The following is a 23,849-nucleotide window of genomic DNA, read 5'->3' on the forward strand; positions in this document are numbered from 1 at the left end:
ACCATTTCCAAGAGCACGTACGTACGGTATCTTTCCGTGGTCATAGTATGAAACCGATATAATGGTGTATGTCCAGTATGGCCTCCATTAAAGAAATAAATTTAAAAACGAGGATTTTCTCAATGGAGACCAAAATGTAAAATGAAATGAGGAATAGGAGTTTAAAATTAAATTTAAAAGTTTTTAACTTGTTCCCTTCCAAGCGGGTCATTCTAGTTTGCTTAGAAGTTTTTACTCACTTTGTAATTTCTCAGGAACTTCTTTACTCTGTTTCCCGTGTGACTCCAGTGCTTCATGACCCGGCAGTCCAGGCACAGGAAATTGGCACGTATACCAGCTGTATCTAGTGTCTAGATTAAGAAAATACATATATATATATATATAAATATATATATATATATATATATTTTTTTTTTTTAAATCAGCTATTCATTAAACCTTAATTCCCCCACCATAGAACCAAATGTCCTCGCAGGTTCGGAGGGTGTCCCCGTCAAACGCTCTTAGCGAACTGCTCGTCACACGTTCGTTTGTGAGATTCTTTGTTTTCTGTCTGTGTCCCTCCCAGCACCAGCACCTCCACGCCTGGGGGTTGGAGGGACTGAGTGTAAATCCCTGAACAAACAGCAGGAGCAGGATTTGAACCTGCACCTCTGAACCATCATTTATCAACAAAGGCGGTTGGATGCTCCGGGGGCCCCTGTCCCTGCTGGGCTGCTGGGCCCCAACACAGCGCAGGCTCGGAGATCCCCGCGGTGGGGGGGTCCAGCCTTTGGGCCCGTGGGCCGTGGCTTTGCTGCCTGCAGCCTGTGTGCTCAACCTTGGCTGAACTTGGAGTCATCCAAAGGACTTTCAACCTCCTTAGAGCCCCTGGAGTGGGCCCGGACACCTGCCTTTTAAGGCTCCCCCAAGAACTCCAAGGTTGGGCTAAGGCGCACCCCTCCCTCTGGTGGGCAGGGCCACAGAGAGGGCTACATAACCCAGAGGGAGGGAGTCCACGGGGCTGCTAACTTCTCGTACCCAAGGTCCCACAGCTGCCGGTGACCATGGGCCCTCGTCCCCGACCGGCCTCATTTCCTCACTCTGCGCCGCCCGGCTCTCAGGTTCCCTGCGGTCTGTGCACTGGCCTGCATTGGGCAGTGGGCCTCGTGGCCGTCGGGCTGATTTATAACCAGCCAACATCTGGCTGCTGGTGGACTTGAGCTGCCCTGTCCCTCGGCCCGGCCCCACTGAGGGTGGCAGCTGTCTCCCCTGGCTGACACGCTGGCTGCAGAGAGGCAGGGAGGGCTGGGGGCACGGGAGGAGGCCGGGAGAGAGGCGGTTCCCAGGAGGAGCATGTCCCCGTGTCCCTGGCTTGGGATTTGCTTGAGGGTTGCCAGATCCTAAGTTGCACTTGGCCGTGGTCAATTTGCTGGCACCTGCCTTGGGCATTTTTCCCTCCGAGGGCACTGAGTGCAGCTCCTGAGCCCTGGGCGGCTCACCCACGGGGGGCAGGTGATGAAACGCTGGGTGCCGGGCCTGGCAGCTGGGGCGAGAGAGGCCACGTGGGCCGTCTGGGGCAACACGCTGGCGACACCCCTTCCAGGACACTTCCCCTCTGCGCTTGGGGCCTAGCTCGCTCCAGGGAGGAGGGAGGGGGAGGCGGCATGGAGGGGCTGGGGGTGGATGGAGGCCAGCGAGGGGCAGCGGCTGGTGAATTTTTCACCATTTGTGGAAATGCTCATGGCCCCTCTCTCTGCCCCTGTGTGAGCGAGGTCGTAGCCCCTTGGCCATGCCTCACCCCTGGAAGGGGTGGCCCTGCTGGGACTCGTGCCCAGAGATGAGCCTGGCAAGTGGCTGGGTTTCTCCAAGGTCAACTCCTCCCCCCTGGCACTAACCTCTCTGCCTTCCCCAAAGGGTGTGTGTCCCCACCGCTTGGCTGGGCCCCCCCCCCCAGGGAACTCAGTGCCCTTCTGTTTCCTCCTCGGTGGAGCGGGCAGTGGGGGTGGGGAGACTCAGGGTCTGCTCAGGGCAGCAAAGCAGGGGCCCTGGGTCCTCCCAGGCAACCCCGACAAAGATGAAGCACTGACCTGGCAAACCAGCCCCCTAGACAGCTAGCTCAGCCCCTGGGCCTGAGTCCTGTGACGTCATCACGGGAACAGTCCGTCATGCCCCCAGCTCCGGTACGGAGGGGCTGATGCAAGACGCCCCCCCCCTTTCTGTGATAATCACAGCAAGTGCTTGCTCAGCTCTGGCTGGGACCGTTTTCTGCCTATACACGTGTGAGTTTGTTTAATCCCCAGCTGTGGGACCCTGGTCGGCTCCCGCTGTACCCGTTTTGTAGACAAGACCAAGGCCGGGGGGAGAGGTCAGTTAACGAGCCCAGCGCTGCCTGGCCTGCGGGGGCAGCGCCAGCACTGGGACTCCTGGGCGCCTGTGCAGGAGGCCCGCCGCCGAGCCCTCTCTGCAGGCCTGGTGAGAGGGGAGGTCGTAGTCCGGCCACGGAGGTCATGGGAGTGTTGTGGCTGCTCAGGAGGAACCGGAACTCTGCAAACCACATTCTTATCCGCTCCCCACAAAAGCTGGGGTGAGGCAGCATCCCTGAGCCTCTGCAGCAGGGCGGCTTCTCATCAGCTGCCTGTTCATTCATTCATTCACTCACTCAGGCATTCACTGGTGTGATGGCCCAGGGGCACAGCCATAGCTGGCAGGCCAAAGCCCCTCCCATGGAGTTGCAGGTCCAATGGGGAGCTCGGGAGTCATTCAGCAAAGACTCGGTGTAAGCCCCGTGGCAGGTGGAAGGGCTGCAAAGCCTCATTCCCAAGATGGAAGCACCCGAACGTGATTCCAACCTGCTTTCGCCACTGAGCAGCAGTGTGACTCCAGGGACGTGGTTCCTCTCCGACCTCCAGGCTCCTCCTCTGCAGGATGCAGACATGGGGAGTGGCCTGCCACAGAGCTGTTGTTAGGCACACTGACCCCAGGTAGGGTGGCACCGGCAGTGGGCATGCGGCTGGGCCCTGGGGTTGGTCACCATGCCTGTTAGGAGAACTTTTGCTCTGCGAGGGGAGAGCTTGGTGGGGGGCCCTGTCCATGGATGAAGGCGGAGCCTGGACACCCTGAGAAGGGGGCGTGGTCTCGGTCTGCCGCCACCTCTGTGAGGTGAGGAGTTAATTCCTTGCCCTGCACTCCCATGCTCTCCTGCCACTCGCCCTCTCTGCTGCCTCTTTGGTATTGCCGGTGTTGGGGTTCGGAGGGGTCCCCCCAGCATGGGCCCCCATCTGAAGGCCTCCAGCACCAGTAGGAATCTTGCCCAGTGTGTGTCCCTGAGTCTGCAGGCTCCGGGCCTGTTCCGGGTGCATCCTGGGACATCCTGGAAGGGGCCCCATGCTTCGCGGGGACCTACGCAATGCCAGGCTCTGTCCCGAACTATGGTTTTGGGGAGTGCAGAAGGCTCACCGTGCCTGCCCACAGCCTGGAATAGAGCAGATGTCCCCTGTCCCTTGTGTGTGAGCCGAATATCCTCCAGGGTGACAGGAACCAAGGAGGTGCCATTTCAGGCACCATGGCAAATGCTGGCAGCTTGCTGGCTGTCAGCCACGAATTGGCTTATCTCCTTCAGCGGCGTGGTGACAATTTGTGTCCAGAGCCCCCTCTCCTCCTCCCTCTACCCCCCTTGATAATGGTGTGAGCCACTCTGACCTCTAGATGGGTCTGCACTTCACCCAGCGGGAGTCACTGGGAAGCTAGGGGGCGGGGGAGGGCGGCTGCTTGGGCTTCTGTGTACAGTGGTCTCTGAGGGCAGAGGGGCTCCTGAGCAAGGCTGGCTTCCTGAGTGTGGCACCTGGGCAGTCACACACAGCCGAGAACGCTGAAGGGACCATGCTTGGGGTAAGGTCTGCTGCCACTGTCCTGAGAGTCTCAAAACTGTTGGAACCAGGAACCGAATTTTCATTTCTCCCTGGGCCTGCTTGTGGGTGACAGAGATGGTCCCGGCCTGAGGCTGTCCCTGCCATGGGGACAGCATTCATTTCCTCAAACATTCGGGAATGTCTGCTTCCTCCCAAGTGGTGTCTGCAACACGGCCCCCAGGTGTGGCCCCACTGGGGGCGACTCAGTCATTCCGGTTCAGGGTCCGCCCAGAGCTGCCTTTGAATCCATCTCAGGGCTCTGCCGCGCCCCATTTCTGACCCTCCAGCTTCTCCCTCAAGTTTTGGCCTTTCTCATGGAGCCTGAGCCAGGAGCTCGGCTGACGTCTCTCACTGTAGCATGTCACTTTGTCCCCACGACATCGCTGTGAGGTGAAAGGATGGTGAGCTCCACTTTACAGACAGGGAAGCAGAGGCTGGGGGACAGGGCAGCTGCTGGCCGAGGCCCCATGGGCTATGGGAGGCTGAATCCAGGCTGCAGAGCCCAGATCTTTGCCAGAAGCTTTACAGAGGTTATCCCTGTGGAGGGTGGAGATCAGAGGTCAGAGGAGAGAAGAGCATGTCCTGTGGCCACATCTCCTGCGCCTTTGCAGTCTCTCTTCCCCAGTGCCTGCTTTGTACTGGGGACGGCAGAAATCTCTGGAGTGCTCAGGGTCCATGGCCGCCTCACTGGGACGGGGTTCGGTGACCCGCAGGACCCCTCAGTCTGGGCACATGAGGTCAGTACCAGGAGCCAGCCTGGTCCTCTGCGCACATCCCCTCCACGCCTGGCCTGGGCTGGCGAGTGGCCTCCCCAGGGACATGAGGGACCAGACGTGCCAGGCTCCCAGGGCTGGTTCTAAGGGAGCTTTTTAAAGCCACTTCCTCCTGGGCTACAGAGAGGAAGTTGCCAATTAATTGCCTGGCTGAAGCGGGAGACCCAAACGTCCTTGAACCCAGTCACTCACAGCGCTTCCTTGAGTCTCTGTCCCGACCCCAGGGACCACTGGTTGGAGTCCCTTCCCGGGGAGGTGGTCTAAGCAGACTTCTCAGGCTGCACGTGCTTACTGGTGCCCAGGAGCTCCTCACTCCCACCCTGCAGGTCTGGGATCCCGGAGGGAGGGGGAAAGGAGGGGAGGAGAGGGGGAGAGAGAGAAAGAAGGAGAGAGAGAGGGGAGGGCATGAGCCCTGACCTCGGAGAAACCCAGGGGCTGTTGCCGTGTGGTGGGGATCGGCGTGGGCATCGTCACCGAGGGCCTAGGCCCAAATCCCAGCCCGTCACTGCTGGCAGCGACTCGGGGCTCCTCCTCCCCACGCCGGGGCCAGCAAAGGCCCTGCCCCATGGGCAGCAGGAGGAGGCCGCAGACTTGGTGCCTGGCAGGAGCTCAGACCACGTGGGTTTTCTGTTGTCTGAAGTATAACCGAGTGTGAAGTGTGGATTGTTCCAGAGACACTCCCTCCCCCGATCCCCCTCCCCTGATTCAGGACTCGTGCACAAGGAGGGCTAATCTGGCCTTGGAAGATTCTTAAAACAAAACAAAACAAAACAACAACAACAAATCACACCACAGCACTGCTGCTTGGAGTGGGTTGCAGCAAAACATTGGGGAGGAAATTCAGGTTCTGCCGTGCGCACTTCTGTCAGCCCCCGGGGGCTCCTCCTGCCTGGCGAGGGGTGTTCTCCAACTCCGATAAAAAGAGGCAAAGGCGGCACAGAGGGTTCCCAAGACCCTGTGCTCAGTGGGGAAGTAATGTTATCGGGCCTCGTGACCAGGGAACATCTGGCCAGTCTAGGAAGCCCACGTTGGAACGTGGTCACCTGCTGCATTTCAGTCCCGCAGTTCCCCTGCCATCCTTTGCCTGCTCTGGGACCCCATCCTGTGCACATGGCCTTGAGTCCTCCTGGTTTCTTACTCCTCTGTCTGGCGACTCCTCGCTTTGGGGATCTGAGCCGTTTTGGGGAGTGCAGCTCGGGTGTTGGCCGAGACACCCTCCCACCTGGGCCTGCCTGGTGCTTTTCTCATGGTTAAATCAGTGATCTGGGGTTCGGAGAAAGGCCACGGAGGTGACTCACCCTTCTTGCCCCATCCGGGGCTATGTGATCGCCACATGACATCGTTTTTCCTCAAAAGCCATTCTGGAAAAATAATAACGCCACGTATATTTTCTGAGGAATTTATAAATGTTGATCCAAAGTACGGAGGGGCATATGCCTGCCTCTCAGAGCCATGGAGGGCTCTGCTCCAAAGACACTTCCCAGGTTAATTCTGGGGGCGCCACGGGGACCAGGGGTGGGAGTGGTCGGCAGGGCCTTGAACCCACCTGTAACATTTGCACTTTTACAAGCTATTCCCTTTGTTTACTAAACGGGCACTGAGATCTCGACGAGCCCCACGTGACGGCAGGACAGCGCCCCGCACACGGAGGAGACCCTGTCTGACCTCCTTCGGGCCCGGTTCTGTTGGGCGGTAACCCTGGTCATGTTTCTAGGGAAGGCCGTTGTCAGGTGGGCTGGAGTGGGAGAAGTTCACGGGCAACAACATGCGGGCCCAGGTCTAGTCTGCCTCCATTCCTGTGGTTAGAGCCTCATTCCTCCGCATCTCCTTCCCGTCCGGCAGGACAGGGAGCTTCCCGGAAACAAAGCAGACCCTTGGGGAGGCCCACCTGGGGACAGCCCAGCAGAATGTGTGTTGGTCGTATAATCTCTTCCCTCTCCTATAAACACCCCGCACCTCCTCCCTGCCTGCCTCCCCTGACTTGGTGATGAATGGAATCCCAGGAGCTACAGCCGGGGGATGTGCGGCCTCACAGCCGCCTCCCTGTTCCCATCCTGTCGGAAGCTCCCGATCCCACCCCCAGCACAGCGCAAGGCGCAGCTGCTCCCAGAGGCCTGCCTGACGTTCCCAGCCTCCAGCTGCAGTGGGTTGAGTGATGGGGCCCCGTTCACCGGCCACCTGCAAGCTGTGATGGGACCTTGTTTGGAAAAAGGGTCTTTGCAGATGGAATTACGTGGAGGATCTCAAATGAAATCATCGTGGATGAGGGTGGGCCCCAAATCTGGTGACCAGTGTCCTTAGGCCAGAACGGAAGGGGAGAGGACACATGACACAGAAGAAGGGCCATGTGGAGACCGAGGCGGAGGCTAGAGGGACCCTCCCACAGCTTGGGGTGCCTGGGGCCTCCAGAAGCTCGAAGAGGTAGGAACCTGCCCCTCCCTGCCCAAAGTTTCAGAGGGAGCTGGGCATGAAGACCGACACCTGGTGCTTGCGGTCACCCTCTCCCTGCCGCCCGGGCCACTCCCTGGAGGGGTACTGGCCTCTCTCTCCTCCCTTGCTACACGATGTTTGAGAAACCCTCTCGGGTGTCCTGCAATCTGGCTTGGCCAATTTCCTGGCTGAAATCAGACCTTCTCATAACACCGAACCTCAGGCAGCCGGACTTCCTGGAGGCGGCCACGCGCCCACAGGCTCTCTGGAAAGACAGCTGGTTCAGGTGGATGGAGAGCAGACAGCTCAGGCATGCGGTGCTGGAGAAGCTCTTTCTTCTGGTCCCAAGACCCAGTGTCCTGGGGGCTTCCCCAAGGACAGCAGGAGAAACCAGAAGGTATAGGAGAATATTTAGCGTCTTTTGAGGGGCATTCTGATAAAATGAATCCTTGGGGCAGACGCCATTTGTTCTGGAATAGGACTGAGCCGGGCATGGGTCCCCGTCCACCGTGAACTAGCCTTTGGCCAATGTGCAAATGAGACCACGGCTCCCGGCCTCCTCCACAGAAAGGGGGTAATAATAGTTCTGCCAGCGTGGGTCAAGGAGGTCACACTGACGTCGTAGGACCATGGCTCAGGGCCCAAAGGTGTGTCAGCCCTGAGTGACTTGTTAAGGTATAAGAGAAGCTTCCTGGGAGCACCTTTGGGGGGGTCTGGGGCCTCTCACCCAGACCAGGGGTGACACCTCCCTCCCTGCATGGTATCTGTGCGGTCAGCAGCTGAAATTTCTGAGGTTGCCCGCCACCGGCTCCTCATCTCCCCGACACCCATCGCCAAGCGGTCTGCTTCATATTTCCAATTTGGTTTCCTGCGTCCAGGCCACCCTGGGGGGCATCTCCCTCTCTGCGTGCTGGGGTTTGGGCGTGAGAAGGTTGCTGCAGGCACGGTGACTGCTCTCCGCTGCAGTTCGTGCCAGGCTGGGACCGCCGGGCCCGAGCGAGAACAGAGATCTGCTGCCCACGCTCAGTGCCCCGAGCGCTCCAGCCAGGGCCGCTGAGCCCCAGCTGCCCCTGTCCACGAGGCCGGCTGGGTCCTGCCTGCCCGGAGCCTCCCTTCCTCCAAGCCTTCATCCTGGGGGATCTCGTGCCCACGCGTCTCCCAGGATTTCCTCAGCCTGTTTTTGTTTTTCTAGACCCATTTCAAGAGTACCCCCCTGACGACCCAGCTCAGCCCCTCTCAGGTTTCCCTGGATCTTCTCAGCCTCTACACCGTGAACATGAACTTGACTTGGCTGTCTAGTTAACAATAACTCGTATTTCCAGCCCTCCAAAAAGCTTCAGTGTATGATATACCATTTAATTCCTGCAATATCCCCGCCAGATGGTGGTGCGAACGTCACCGGCTCCGTTCTCAGGGGCAGACGGTGGGCCCCATAATCCTGGTACCAGTAAGCATTATTTGCCCAGACAGATGGCGGCCGGTGAGCCAGAGTTTACTGATCTGAATGTTCAAATCGGAAGGCTCTGTGGGTGTGCCACTTGCCACCCCACCGAATTTTTATTATGTAAACTTTCCAGCATGCAGAAAAGGAAGAAGAATTTAGTACAATAAAAGCCTGTGTGTCCTCTTTGTCCCCGTTCTGGACCATGAGCGCCTCAAGGGCACTGCCCGGTGGCCGAGTGCAGGTGGCCTCCAGGCGAGGGGTACCCAAGCTCTGAGTAGCAGTGGCATCTCGGGCACATCACCGAGGCCCTCAGGGGGTCCTGGGCACAGTCGGCGTAGAAGTGCCAGCTGACCCAGATTTCTTCTGGAACTCAGGGACCCCAGGAGTTCACTCTGGGAACCCAGCCTGCACATAGTAGGTCCTTAGTACACATTTGGGGACTGAAAGAACAGCAGCTCCCTCCCTGCTTTTCTAGGGCAATGCCCTTCAGGGGCTAACTTGGGGCTCAGGCCTTGGATTTGCGTGCATTTTGACTAAGGACTCTGGCAACCTCTTCAGATGTCAGGGAAACAGGCCCGGAGGCCCTGGGAGAGGCAGGGAGAGCGGCTGGTGGAGCAGGGTGGAGCGGGGACCTGCATTCCTTCTGGCAGACGCCTGCCCCTGGGCTCCCACCTGCCCTTGAGTGTGTCCTATTTCTAGCCCTGGGCTGCCAGGACTCCCTCCGGACAGTCAGACAGTCGCCACTCGGAGCATTCCCGGGCTTCTTGAAAGTCTCGGGCAGCCCAGCCCCACAGCCCGCGGCCGGGTGACAGGAGGCGGCAGCCCAGTGCCGACCTGGCCAGGCTCCTCCGACCTTGGCTATCAGTCCCGTAAAAATAGCCTGCCTCCCGCTATTTCGGGCCATGGAAACCCTCAGGGAGACACACTGTTCCCAGGAGGACCGAGAGGGAGCCCGGAGTGCCTGGCCCCGGGGGGAGGCGGAGGCCCACAGCAAAACCAGCTGCCGGATGGCATTCTCCAGCCAATGGGAGTCTTTCTAAAAACCACCGGTTAACAGCCGATCACTAAGAATAATGGGGAATGTTCTCATGACCAAGCAGTCCCCGCCTCTCTCTGCTTGCCCATTCTGGTCGCCTGCCAGGCCCAGAAGCCTTTGAGCTTGCGGCCCTTCATGGGGGCAGGGTATTTGCTGGGGGGTTCAGGGGGAATCTCTCACGTGTCATATGAGTTCACGGCTGAAGTCCCCTTAAAAATTCTACCCTATCCCAGCTGAAAAGTCTTCTCTTCTGTTTCAGTATCTCTCCCTTCCAATTAATTCAGTCTCTCCATTAAAAAAAATGTTCAAAGCAAATATAGGGGCATGTTTATAAAGAGGGGGTGGCCTGTGACCCGCGCAAAGTCTCCGCTGCATCCCATTCTGCATACTCCCTCTCTGTCCTGCCCCGCGCCCCTGTCCCTCGCCCCCACCCCCTGCCCCGTGGCCCCAAGCCCAGCAGCGGCTGCCGAGTGGCCTTAAAGAACCAGGGAGAGCACCCAGTCTCGCCCATGCAGGTGCCAGTTGGCTGCCGGCACTGCCCTGAGATGGCCACATGGGCACCAGTGGTTTCCCAGGTTTCTCAGCACAGGTGACTGGGCGGTGGTGCAGGGCCCTTGGTTTCCGAGTTCGCAGGCCACTTTCTCGCACCCATGAGCCTCACTGCTCCCATCTGTGAAATGGGGGCGGCGACCTCCGTCCCAGGTGGAAGATTCCCCTGGAGGGTTTAGGGCACAGCTGGGTGAACTCGTCCTCCAGGTCACATTCCTAGCTTGGCACCGCCCGCTGCTCGCTGTTTAAGCTATTTTAATATTATTTTGCATCGGGAAGAGCAACGCCATCCTGCAACCCTGTAGCTCCTCTGCTTTTCTTTCCTCCCTTCCCTCCTCCTTCCCTTGTCTCCTTAGGTTAGCTTCTTGGGAACAAAATTGCTTGACTGTTTTTGGCAGGCCTGGCTTCAAGGTCAAGCAGTCTGTTCAGGGCCAGGCTCAGCCTGAAGACAAACAGACGGGGGGGGGGGGGGGGGGGGTGATCCCTGGGGGAGGGGGAGGGACTAAAGATTCATGAGCCCCCACTCCCACTGGAGCCTGGCCTAGGCCTCTCTTCTGGACAGGGAGCCTCTTTGCATATGCAAAGAGGCTGCTCCGCCTCCCTGGCACCCCCGGGTGTTCCTGCCACCTGCTCTGGAAGGGGAGGCTGTATCCCCTGGGTGCCTGTGAGGGCCTGAGGTAGGGACTCCTCTTTGAGGGCAGCAGGAGCCTGTACCCCCTGGGGGTGTGGAGAGAGACCCTGCAGACTTTACCTTCTTCCCTCCTTTCTCTTTCCTCCTGGGTCCTCTCACTTTCCTTTCCTTTCCTCTCCCCCCCTCTTCCTTTCTTCCCGTCTGTCTTTCTCGTTACTCCCCTCCCCTCCCCAGTCCTCCCCACCTTTCCAGGGCACTCCCAGTTGACCAGGTGCCCAGTGGGGGTGTGCCGTGGGTGGCCTTTCACTCTTCTGACCCCGGAGTCTGCAGGTGAGGCGGAGCCAGTGACAGGGACTCACATCCCTGGGCTGACCTCACTCTCCATTTTCTTTAACAAATGAGCCAGGGTGGGGGTCTCCCCTCCATCCCCATAGTGATGCTTGGGGCGGGGCATACGGCCCTGAGCCAGGCCCCTCCCCAGAGGTTCTGGTGTAGTTAGTCTGGGGGCAGCTTGGACACTGGGAACGTTTAAAGCTCCCCGCAGAATTCTAACGCACAGGCCACCCTGAGGGTCACTGCATGGATGGATCTTTGCGAACTAAAATAATATAACCTCTCCTTCATTAAGTGTCTTCTGCATCCTGGATGTGTTTTAGCCCACGTCACAAACGGAGCTCCCTCCAGGGCCAGGCAGGCCGCCTGACTAAAAGAAACAGATCGGGGATCCCGCCGACTGAGGGTCAGTGCCGCGAGCTTGGTTGTCGCCCTCCTGGGAGGCGGGCCAGTGCCTGAGATCGTCTGTAAATCCAGAGTAACAAGAACTCTGGATTTTAGTGTGACGTTAGCTAGTTTCAAAACATCAGCGACTAGTGCAGATTAAAGAAGCTGGGGGTGAGGTGGGGGAGGGCCCATCGTGCCCAGTGGCTGGATGGAGCCCGCAGGTGGCCAGTCGGAGGACTGGGCTTCAGGTCCGATATGTTTTCCCTCCCTGCAGCACCGATGGAGGCTACTTATTAACCCTCTTTCTAGAGATGAGGAAACACAGAAGTGGTTTACTCTAGGTGGTAGGCAGAATAGTGACCCCTCCAAGAGGTCCCCATTCGGACCCCTGTAGCCTGTCTTTTGTCACCTGGAGAGGGAAATGAAGATTGCAGATGTAATTAGCGTTGCTAATCCGTGGATTTACAGGTGGGGCGAGCACCCTGGGTTACCCAGGTGGGGCCAATATCCGCATACGGGGCCTTTAAACGTGGAAGAGCGGGGCAGGAAGTCAGCACCGGAGCAGAAAGATAACACTGGCTTTTCTCTGTGTGTGTGTGTTTTTAAATTTTATTGATTGATTTTAGAGAGAAGGAGGAAGACGGGGAGCAAACAGAGAAACATCGATTTGTTCCTCCTCTTACCAGTTCATTGGTTGCTTCTTGATGTGCCTGGACTGGGGATCGAACCCACAACCTTGGGGTGTTGGGACGATGCTGTAACCAGCTGAGATACCTGGCCAGGGCCAAAGCTGGCCTTTCTTGACTCTGAAGGTCGGAGAAGAGGCCACAAGCCAAGGAATGCAGGTGCCCCCAGACTCCAGAAAAGGCAAGAAAACAGATTCTTCTGTAGCACCTCCGGCAGGAACACTGCCCCCCCCTCCCGCCCGACACCTGGGGTGTGACTCACGGAGACCCATTTCAGACGTCTGACCACCGGAACTGTAAGAAGACAAATATGTGTTGATTTAAGCTACTAATGTGTGGCTGTGGCCGTTGGCTCCATTTGGGCCGTGTGTGTGTGTATGTGTGTGTGTGTGTGTGTGACCAGTCATGGGGGTGGTGGGTGGGGGGCAGGGACCAGGTCATTGGTCTCTCCCAGGGTGCCCTTCCTGTGGAGAAAAGTTCTGAAAAGCAGCAGCTTTTACCCTTGTACGGCCCATCTGAGATGGCCCTGACCTTGGCTTTCCCCACCCCCTCAGTGCCATGGTCTCCTCATGCCCAGCTCTGCCTGGCATTATCTCCTAGGACCCTCCAACTACTCGCAGCCACACGGGGCTCATCCCCAGTCTACAGACAGCAGGGAGGGTAACAATGGAGGGAATCTGCTGAGCACCCACCGAGCGCCCGGGGCTGTGCCAGGCAGAGTCCCCGTATTGTCTCATTGCAGTATCTCAAGAGTCCAATTGGCGGCCCATGTTACATTGAGAGAAACTGAGGCACAGAGAGGTTCAGGAACCCATTCGAATGAAGACATGAAGCTCAGCGGCAGGCGCTGCTGTATTTTGCAGTGTATAATGGACACTGTTTTGCCCAAGTTTCTGAGGGAAAAGTAAGGGGGCACATTACACACGCACCTTACTTTTGTATAATGGTGACATACCATGGATGAAATAATAGGTATAATGCTGCTGTGTGTGATGTGCACAAGAACATGGGTACGCACCGCACACGGGAGCGCATTATATGTCCATAGTTGGACATCCCTGACAGAGGGGAAGTGGCCCCTGGAATCTGAGGCCAGGCTAAGGGTCCCCGTTCTTCCTGCTGTGCTCGGATGGAATAATAATTCCAGGTTTTTAATCCCCCCGCACCCCACCTTCCTCACTGCCCCCATGCTGAGCACATTGGGGGTGGGAGAGGTAAGGAAGAAGGCACAGCTTCTCCCAGGGGAGGCTGGTCACTGTGATCGTTGTCCCTGCAAAGCTGCGCGGCGGCTGCGCAGAGAGGGATTCCAGTCTCGAAAGACAGATACTTCCCCATCTAAGTCAGCTTCAGGCTGTGCGCTGTGCTCCTCAGAATGGTGCTTGTTGTTTAGTTGCTTTTCCATTTGGTAAGGAAGTTAAATCCTCCGTCCAGTCAACGCATTGCTATTAGTTTGAAAGAATGGCCTTGGATGCCTGCGTCTTCCTAAAGAAAGCCTCGGGAGGACGGCAGGGGCATGTGGACATTACGGGATGACTTTTTCGTGCTGGTAAAATTCCAGGGTGGATGCAGATGAGAACTGAAGTTAATTTAAACACGCCGTGAATGCGCACTGCTCTTAAACTCACTTTAAAAGTCAAATACATTAAACACACACACACACTGTTATGGCAAATGGAAAACACTATCATTTGCCAAAACCATAGTAATTTATCCTCATTATTGTTAGTGACATCGTGAGCATTTACTCTGTGGCAGGCACGGCTGGGAGGCTTTGTAAACTGTGACACGCTCATCCTCACGGATGTCCCTGTGTGGAGCTGGTACCATTACCCCCACCTTGCAGATGAGGAAACTGAGGTTAAATCCATCTGTTAATGACAGGGGTGTCCAATGAAGACACCACACTCACTTTAACCCATCTTCTGAAAGTGCCTGAATTGCCATCCCCTCCCCTGTTCCCTTACTTCACCTAGCTCCTATCCATCCTTCAGAGTTTAGAATCTTGGTTCCACATCACACCTCCCTCCCCCATCCCTGCTCCCTCCAGGCTGCTGACTACCCTTCACCCCCACCCCACCCCATCATAGCTCTGAGACACCTCCCACAGGCTTGTCCTCAGTGAACTGTTCCCCATGTCGAGACAGAGCTCCTCTGAGGGGGGGGGACAGGATCCCACTCCACCCCCTCCCCAGCGTGGGGCACAGGGTAGGTGCTTAGAGAACATTTCTTGAATAAATGAATGAGTGAATGAATGAAGTAAATGCAGATTCGAAGTCCAGCACAGCTGGGCTTTCCTCATTCCCCCCACAGGCACCAGGACAATGGAGGGTCTCTGGTGTTAGTGTGTCTGTTTCAAGGTGCCACTTTCTTTATCTACAAATTGGGGACACCTGTAGGAGGGGTAATGGTGCCCTCACTCAGGGGGCTGGGGCCAGGATTGCAGTGATATTGTAGAGTGCTACATCTGTGCCTGGTCCAGAGGAAAAGCTCAAAAACGCAAATAACAACAAGAATATTACGTGTCATGTCTATTGCCTGTTTATCCAGATCAGTACTGTGTATTTATAAGTGACATTGGTTTCCCACTTACCATGCATAGTACTGTGAGGTTTTATTTAAAATGAAACGTATTTGATTTTTAAAAGTGAGTGGAAAGTGAGCCAATATCCGTCTGCGGTGTCCAGAGGTGGTCCAGACCCTGAGGCAGGAAGGCAACTCGGTTTGGGGCAGCTTCTGTAATGGCACCCTGGTCACCTGTGATCAGGCACCCCTGTCGCTGGTGGGGCTCGGGGCCTGGGTGGTGGTGCTGAGGGGCAGAGGCTGGTGCAGGATGCTCGTGGGGCTTTGTGAAGGGCACGGATGCCAATGGGCTGCCACGGGGACTCACCCACCTTGCCTGCGGGGGAGGGTGCGGCTTCCACCCCAGACCCGGGCTGCTATTTTTAGCACGCACACACCCTGCACCACCTCCTACACGCTGACCAAATTTAGAAATCTCAAGAGGTCTTTGCATTTCCCTGCCTGGGGTAGGAGTGATGAATGAAACAACCCCCAGTCCAGCCAGAGCCAACCTGAACGCTTGCAGGGCTCTTTCTACTGCCTGGTAGGGAAGCCCAGGATTTACCCCACGGCAGGAGAAAGCGGTGGCAGAATCTCGAGTGCAGTCTGGGTCTACTTCTGCAAAACCTGAACAACCCCCCTTCATCCCCCTGTGTGTGTGGCTAGGAGAGGGGTGTGGGAGGGGCCCTCACAGGCCGCTAACAGCCGGAATGCAGGGGATACGGCAGCCCCAGGCAGGTGGTGGGCTTGGAGCCTGGGGAGGGGAGTAACTCCGCCGTTATGCAAAGCTTTACATTTATTGTTTCGAAGAAGCGTGTATAACTTCTTTTAAACTGATTTTGGGAGAGAGGAGAGAGAGGAAAGGAGGCAGAAAGAGGAAGAAGTGTCAATTGGTTGTTCCACTTATGGATGCATTCACTGGTTAATTCCTGTGTGTGCCCTGGCAGGGGATCAAACCACAACCTTGGAGTATCGAGGAGACGCTATGGTGCTCTAACCAATGGAGGAGCCAGGGGACGACTGTGCGTGACTTCTTAAATTTGAAAATGTGCAGCGCCAAGATGTTTATATCTGCAGATTGCGAGGCCTCAAACCACATGTGCATATGGGGTCCCATAGTTAGCCAAGGGCTTCCGAGGCTGTGCGTGGTGCCCCTCATCACCCCCTCAGCACCGTGGATGCCTTATGTACCACCTTTTCCCTAATGCAACTCAGATGGACTGGGGACTGGGGACACTAGTGCATTCTGGTCCTGGGCCCTGACTCCACCCCCAGCTGCAGGGAGGGGCATAGGAAGGAGTGACTAATCAGAAAGCCGCCACTGCTTCCTGCTGGGGAAACAGGGTGCTGACTCCACCCCTAGCCTCTGGGAGGGGCGTGGCCAGGGCTGGCCAATGTGAACATTGCAGCCCCTGGTGGTTCAGGGCAGCATCTGGCCGCCAGTGGGGAGAAAACAGTGGGCGCTGTTGGAAATGGAGGGTCCAAACCCTCTGCCTTAGACCTAGTGGAACCTTCTTGCACATCAACCAATCCATTCCCCATTGGCCGAGCTAGTCCGAGGCTCCTCTGGGTCAGGATTTGGTCCTTGCGAGCCAAGAAGCAGGCATGGCCATGAACAGGTGGACAAGCAGGTGCACAAGCAGATGGCTGTATTATCCACCATCTTGCATGTTGTTCGTTAAATATGACCAATACTAAAACATATAAACTTATAGTTAAATGAATATATTAAAAATAAAAGCAATAAATACTCAGAACTTGTCACTCCCTAGTTATTTTACTACACTTTACTGTTCCCCATGGCCTTGGGGTTATTTACCTGTGCCGTCAATGCACAGGGGAGGTGCTATGTGATGGGCAGTGAGTGCCCGCTGTCTCCTCCCAGCTCCACGCAATGAGTCACACTGGTGGCTTGAACCCCCCCCCCCATGGCATGGTGGGGAGTATTTACATCACGGGAATTGGCTAGGGTCACCCAGCCCAAAGCTGTTGTTCAACATTCATTCTGAATGGAGGCCCAATAACAGGCAGGGGGTCTCGTCCACTCTTCAGGAGCCTCAGGTAAGAGGAAGAAGAGAGTGTGAGTACTTTCAGGGCAAGACCCGCACTTAGACCCACGCTTGATGTCTCTCGGTTTCCCCAGCGTCTAGCAAGGACCTTCCATCTCTGCAGGATGAGTAACTTGAGGAAATTTGGCTCCCGGAAGTCAAGGGCTTAGTCTGTGGTCACCTTGTGGTGGGGTAGGGACCTGGCCACAGCTTTTATTTTACTCCAGATGCTCCTTGAGAAAGAATAGATAATCTGAAGAGTCCCATTGTTCTGAAGGAAATGGTATTCACTGTGAAAACTTTCTAACAAAAACTCCAGACCAGGTGGCTTCACTGGTTAAAAAAAGGAAGAGACCATCTTAATTCTATGTAAACTCTTCTAGAAAACAGAAGGGAACAGTCCCAACCTATTTTATGAGGCTATCATAGCTCTAATATCAAATATATTATAAGAAATGTGTACACCAATATTGCTTGTGAACATAAATCAAAGAAACCTCAACAAAATAATATCAAGTCAAATCCAGAAAAGTATACAAAGGATAATACATTATGACCAAGTGATGGTTATCCTGGAATGCAAGGCTGGTTCAACATTAGAAAATTAGTCATTGTAATTCAGCAGATACCAAAAAAAGCATATAACCACTCATCTGAAATGTTTGATAAACTTTAATATCCATTCATGATGATTTCTCAGCAAACTGATAAAAAAGAGAAGTCCTCGACCTGATAAGTGGCAAGTGCAAAAAAACCTATAACTAATATGATACTTAATGGCAAAAATGCCAATGCCTCCCTGGCATTGGGAATAAGGCAAAGATGACCACCCTCACCGCTCCTATCCGACGCCATGCCTGAGTCCTAGCTGGGGCAGTGTGGCAAGAAAATCAACACCTGGACAGATCGGAGAGGGGAAAAATAACGTTTTTGTCTCTATTGGAGATGGCATGACTGTCTCTATAGAAAACACCAAGGAATCTGCAAACTACCTGAACTGATTGCAAATAAATGTATTAAGTTTCCAGGTGTTCAACAGTCTTCGTCTATACTAGCAATGAACAATAAGAAATAAAAAATTTAAAAAGAGTATAATTAACAATAGTAACCCCTCCTCCCCCCCAAAAAAACCATGAAAAACTTTGGTATAAATCTAACATCTGGGCAAGATCTGAATGCTGAAAACTCTAAAACAAGGAAATAAGGATGAAAAAAATTTAAAAACCCCTAAATAAATGGAGAGAGAAACTGTATTCACAGATTGGAAGACTCAGTACTGTTAGAACGTTAAATTGCCCGCATTGGTCTCCAGATTCATTTCCCTTGCCCAATCTCATCGAAGTTTTCTCATGCACATCAACAAGTGCATTTAAAAGTTTACACAGGAAGGTGAGGAATTTAGAACGGCCAAAGCAATTTTGGAGAAGACAGTGTTGGAGGACTCACATTTTCTGATCGCAACTCTGACTCTCTCATGACGCAGTCATCAAGTGCGGTGCTGACTGAAGGCTGGGCCAGGACGACGGGACGGAGTCCAGAAACAGATGCCCCTGCACACGGGGCCGGTTTACTCTCCACAGAGCTGCAGCGGGAACCGGGTGGGCAGAGGGGTTTTTTCAACAAATGGTGCCGGAACAATGGGTCATCCACATGTGGAAAAAATGAGGTGCGATCCACACCTTGCATCGTAAACAAAATTTGGCTCAGAAGGAATCACAGACTTACATGTAAAACACAAAATTATGAAATTTCTAGTAACAAACCTAGGGAAAAAATCTTTGTGACTCCGAGTTATGCAAAGATTTCTTAAATACAACACTAAAAAAATCATCAAAGAAAAATAGCTCAATTAGAAACCATAAAACTTTTTAAACATCTGCTCTTTGAAAAACACTGTTCAAAGAATGAAGAGAGAAGACACGGACTGGGAAAAAATACTTGCAAAACATTTGTCTCGTAGAAGAACTTGTGTCCAGAATCTATAAATAACTCTCAAACAACCCAATTTAAACAGTGGTTTAAAAGAATTGACCAGATATTTCACCAAAGCAGATATGCAAATGCCAAATTAAGTCCATGGAAAACATTTTCAAAGTCACTAGTAAAGTGACTAGTAATAACTAGTAAGTTATTAGAAAACTGGAAATTAAAAGCGCAATGAGTTATCAGTACAAGCCCAATAGGATGATGAAAAATGAAACACACCCTGGCAATACCAAGCACACCTGGGCTCCTGCCGCTCAGACCTGGTGGCAGGAATGTGGGAACGTGGGGCTCTGGGGACGGGTCTGACAGTTTTTTAGTAAAGTTAAACATACTTCTGCCTTATGACCTGGAAATGTCACTTCAAGAGGAATGAAAATAGACATGTATGTTTGCACGCAACCCACGCACGAATGTGCATGACAGCTCGGTTCATGGCCCTCCCACTGTGGGGACCACTCGGATGCCCTGGAACTGGGTAAACATGTCCCGGAGCATCCATGCGGTGGAGTATTGCTTTGCCGTAGAATGAACAGGTGGCCCGCAAAACAGGCCTCAATCTCAAAGGAGCCAGAATCAGATACGCAGTGCGTGATCCTGTCTGCATGATGTTCTGGAAAGGACACCCAGAAGGACGTAGAGAAACCAGTGGTTGCTAAGGGCTTGGGGGGGGCACAGTGGGATTTGGGGTGCAGGAGACCCTGCATGTCTTGATTGTGGTGATAGGTCTGCGGCCACTCATTTGTCAGAACTCATAGAATATACACTTAAAAGGGGGGTTTTACTGTATGTACGTTATACCTTAAAAGATTAAAAATGTTTAAAATAAAAGGAAAAAAAGATATATTGTTGGAAAATAGCACTAAGAAGCATTATAATGTCCACTTCATTCAGACAAAAAGTTGAGATCAGTAAACTAATTTACATTTGCTGAACGTCAGAAGGGCGCGCCTTCCGTGACTAATTTATGAGACCTTGTGGAATTGTTAAAGAACAAAATTTAAAAATATGAGCAAGTATCTCCCTGTATCCATCCATCCATCTCTCCATCCATCCATCTGCCCACACAGGCTGAGATGATCCAATCTGCCCCAATCACTGGGAAGAACCATTTGTAAGAAGGACCAGCTGCTCTCATCCTGGAAGGGGTCTGTGCCACCCAAAGTGGAGGGTCACCCGACATAGGAGACACAGGCTTGCGAAGTCAGACACATGCATTTTGAATGGCCCGTGCTCTCCCTGATACACCCACCCTCTGCCTGGATCTACCTCTTTCTATTCAGTCAGCAGATCCTGAATCTTCTCGCTGTCCCCTGCCTTTGTCACGGGTCACACTCGGACACTGTCCAACAGCTTTCACGTCTGTTCCTGTTCACCTGAGTGTACTATCTTGGTGCCAAACTGTGGAGGAGGCCTGGCAAATTCTACAATACGGGCCACTTCCAGAAGCTCTGCCTTCTTCCATTCCTGCTGGAACAATGGCTGGTGGACAGGCTGCTGGAGAGAGCTGAGTCACTCTTTTGGGTAGAACCGCCCAGAGTGAAATGCTCAGGGCTGGCTGCTGAAGGCATCTCTGGTATTTCCAACAAGCGTGAAAGCAGGGAAGAAATGCGGCCTGGAGGGCAAGTGGCCCCCAAGCCTGGCAACAAAGCTGGAAAATGCTGATTCTCCCGTGCCACCCCTGAGATTCTAACACCGTGGGCCTGGGGTCCGGGAGTCTCCCTAGGTAACCCCAATGCCTGGAGGGATCTCTGAGCCACAGTTGTTGAGGACCTTGAAGGAGCTGGAGTTGCCCCCAAGATGACGGAATCAGATGTGCTAAGTGGGGGATGCAGACAGAGCCACACTTGAGGAGGAGGGACGCTGCTGGCCCAGGCTTATGGCGTGGCCAGAGGACCAGCTCAAGGACAAGTGCACACCCAGGTGACAGGTGACAGTGCCCCGAGCTGGACCGGGACTGCCACTGGAGCAGGAGGCAACCCCCGGGGACTGGGCGTCGCATGTAGACAACCTGGCCAATGGTGACTGATTTAAAGTAAAGGGATTCATTGTCAAGTACACTATTTGCTGTTCCTACTGGACTGATTCTGATGGCTCAGGCCTTGGGATGTAAGTATGTATATCAGGGCGAATCTTTTAATCAGTGACCTTTGGACTGATGTGGCAACTGTCATACTCTGTGAGCAGGAGGTGGCAGCAATATGCCTCTCAGCTCATTTGGTTTTTCCAAAAAAAAAAAAGCAAAACCAAATGAATGTTTCACCATGAGGCTTCCTACCCGTCCCCCGTGACCGGCTTCCGGTTCTCGGGGCTCAGTTTGGAGGTCTCTGCACTGTCGTTTTGTCCCTGTGAACGAGGCGGGATTCCTTCTGCAACTGCTGAGAAAAAACATCAGCTGTGTGTCTTTTGAAGTCCTAAACTGTGCATGCCACCAAAGACAATGATTTAAAGACGCAAGGCCCGTAATTAGCCTTGGAAGTGATACAAACCTACCAACACAGCAGCATAAATGAGGCTGCCGCGCAACATCTGTTTTCTCTGATACACTCAATTAAAAATAAACTGCAATAAAGAGCTGGGCGAGAGGTACAGGCAGTTGACGAGTTAAGCCAAATGTCCCAAGGCTTTAACTGAACGTGTTTGAGGATGAATGATGCTGCCCATTCATGACAGAGTCATAAAGTAGAATTCGGTAAGAATGTTGATGGCTCTGGCTGGGTGGGTCAGTGGTTAGAGTGCTGTCCTGATGCACCAAGGTTGTGGGTTTGATCCCTGGTCAGGGCACGTACAAGAATCGACCAGTGACTGTATCAATAAGTGGAACAACAAGGCGATGTCTCTTTTTCAATAAAAAAATCAGTGAATGAAAAGATTTTAAAAGAGATTATCAAAAACCATCACATTTACCCTGGAAGTGATATCTGGAAGTTCTTGCCATTTTCAGTAGGTGGTAGACTGTCGAACGTCCCAGGAGTAGCTGCTTCTCCCATTCAGTTGCTCAGGACTAAGCCTGCGGTGGCGGCTACCCGGTCACTGGCTGACTCCCGTGACAGAGGTATACATTCCAGAACCATTTCCTGCTGGATTGCAGAACTACTCTAAGCTGACGTGTTCCAAAGGTAGCTCACGCCCCCGGCATTCTGAAACCCAGAGCCAGCAAACTGTCCTCACCTCCAGGGTTGGTGAAGTCCCTTCTTTCCTTCGCAACGTCAAGGGCCACAGATGCTCCTGGTCCGGCTGAAGACAAAGCACTTTTTATTCATCTCTCTGAATGGTGCAAAACTGGTCAAACCAACGGTGGAGAGCTCGTTCTCACCTGGCATTCTTATCATAGTCCCGGAGAGCTGGAAGTCTGCCTCCAAGTTCAGGGCAGGTGCGGGGGGAGGGGAAATGAGACAATCGCCCCCTTGTGGGGACTTTGGTCACTGCTTCTGTCCCAGAATCAAACACACTGGTAGTTACTGCACTTGAGGGACGAATGAGGTTCTCTCTCACCCAGGGGCTTGGCGGGGGTCTGGACACAGAACTGAGTCGAGGTCGTCATTTGAGCGTCATGCTGCATCGGACCCCACCCTGGTGTTAGCCAAACACTGTGTGTCCTGTTTATGTGGAGGCGTTGATGGTGCTTCGATCCTGGCAGGGCTTGCCGTCTCAAACCTGTTTATCTGCTCGTTTATTCCTTTAAAAAGTTCAATGGCAGTGAAGTCCATAGTATGTATTTGCTGTCTTGACCGGTTTTTGGGGTGCAGTTCAGTCGTGTTAGGTGTCCTCACCCTGTTGTGCAGCGGTCACTATGATCCATCCCCAGAGCTCTTTTCATCTCCCCAGACGGAACTTCTGCCCCCACTGGACACTGACACCCCTCTCCCTGCTCCCTTGGCCCCCTCGGGCCCCCGCTGTTGTGTTTTCTGTCCCTATGAATTTGACTACTCTGGACCCTTCCTGTTTGTGGGCGCACACAGTGTTTGTCTCTCTGTGCCTGGCTTGTTTCACTGAATGTAATGCCCTCCAGGTTCATCCGTGTTGTGGCAGGAGTCGGGACTTCCTCCCTGTTCAGGGCAGGGTACTATTCCATTGCATGGATGGACCACATTTATTTACCTGTTCACCCGTCCTCCCACACTGGGGTTGCACCCACCTTTTGGCTACTGTGAGTAGAGCTGTTGTGAACCTGGGTGTGCAGATACCTCTCCAAGGCCCTGCTTTCAATCCTTGGGGCACACACCCAAATCGTTGGATCAGAGGGTAGTTCTATTTTTAATTTTTGAAGAACTGCCCTAACCATTTTCCACGGGGGCTGCACCATTTTACATTTCCACACACTGGGCACAGGGTTCCAATTTCTCCATATCCTCATTAGGAGAAAAAAAGATATTTTTAAGCACCATCACTCATATATAACAAAGAGAACTTTAAGTCATTTTATTGTTTTGCCAAACATCTTTAAGAAACTATTACAAAAGTTCAAATAGTTATAAGGAGAGCAAATAAGAAACCAGAGAATTGAAGTCTCACTGTGTAAATTGAATTATTTTTGTCCTGCAAAGATTATAATGCCCTTCCTCCTAAGAAATTGATTTCACGTGTTCACCTTACACAGGGCTTCTGGGCTTGGGATGTTTTCACAAGAGAACAGCATTATAAGCATCTGAATGGAATGAACTAGATGGGAGAGAATCTTTTACAATGTTGCTGCATATCCAATCACCATGCTGTACCCTTTGGTACCTTACAATTTTATTTGTCAATTATATCTCAGCTAAGCTGAAAATAATTTGAATCTAGGACCTAGCATTAAGTTTAAAATATGGGGAGAAAAATGCACAGCAAGAAGCAAATGCTGAGCTAAGAAGAAAAATATGACTCATTATAAAGATGGGGACTGGTTAATTCTAAGGGCTTAGAGGCATTTTCCATCCTGCTCCAAGGTGGGGAAAGTCTCTTCAGTTGGAAAAAGAGAAATCCTCTCAGTGTAGAGAGTGTTGTAAAAAAAAAGTACAAATTTGAGTACACATTTTCATTATCCAATTTTTGTTTTTTTCTCAGCCAATCATTTTAAAAAACATAAAAAAGTAGTTTTAGGAAAAAGGGTAATGAATT

The 23,849-nt window shown here is 53.3% G+C and overlaps 1 protein-coding gene across 1 annotated transcript in view; it reads left to right on the forward strand.

Annotated features, from left to right (window-relative positions):
- Positions 1 to 23,849, forward strand: part of RBM38 (RNA binding motif protein 38) — a 64,874-nt gene that overhangs the window by 33,747 nt on the left and 7,278 nt on the right. The window lies entirely within an intron of this gene.

The sequence above is a fragment of the Artibeus jamaicensis genome, unplaced genomic scaffold (assembly GCF_021234435.1).
Source record: "Artibeus jamaicensis isolate MK-2021 breed Jamaican fruit bat unplaced genomic scaffold, CSHL_Jam_final contig_685, whole genome shotgun sequence".
NCBI lineage: Eukaryota > Metazoa > Chordata > Mammalia > Chiroptera > Phyllostomidae > Artibeus > Artibeus jamaicensis.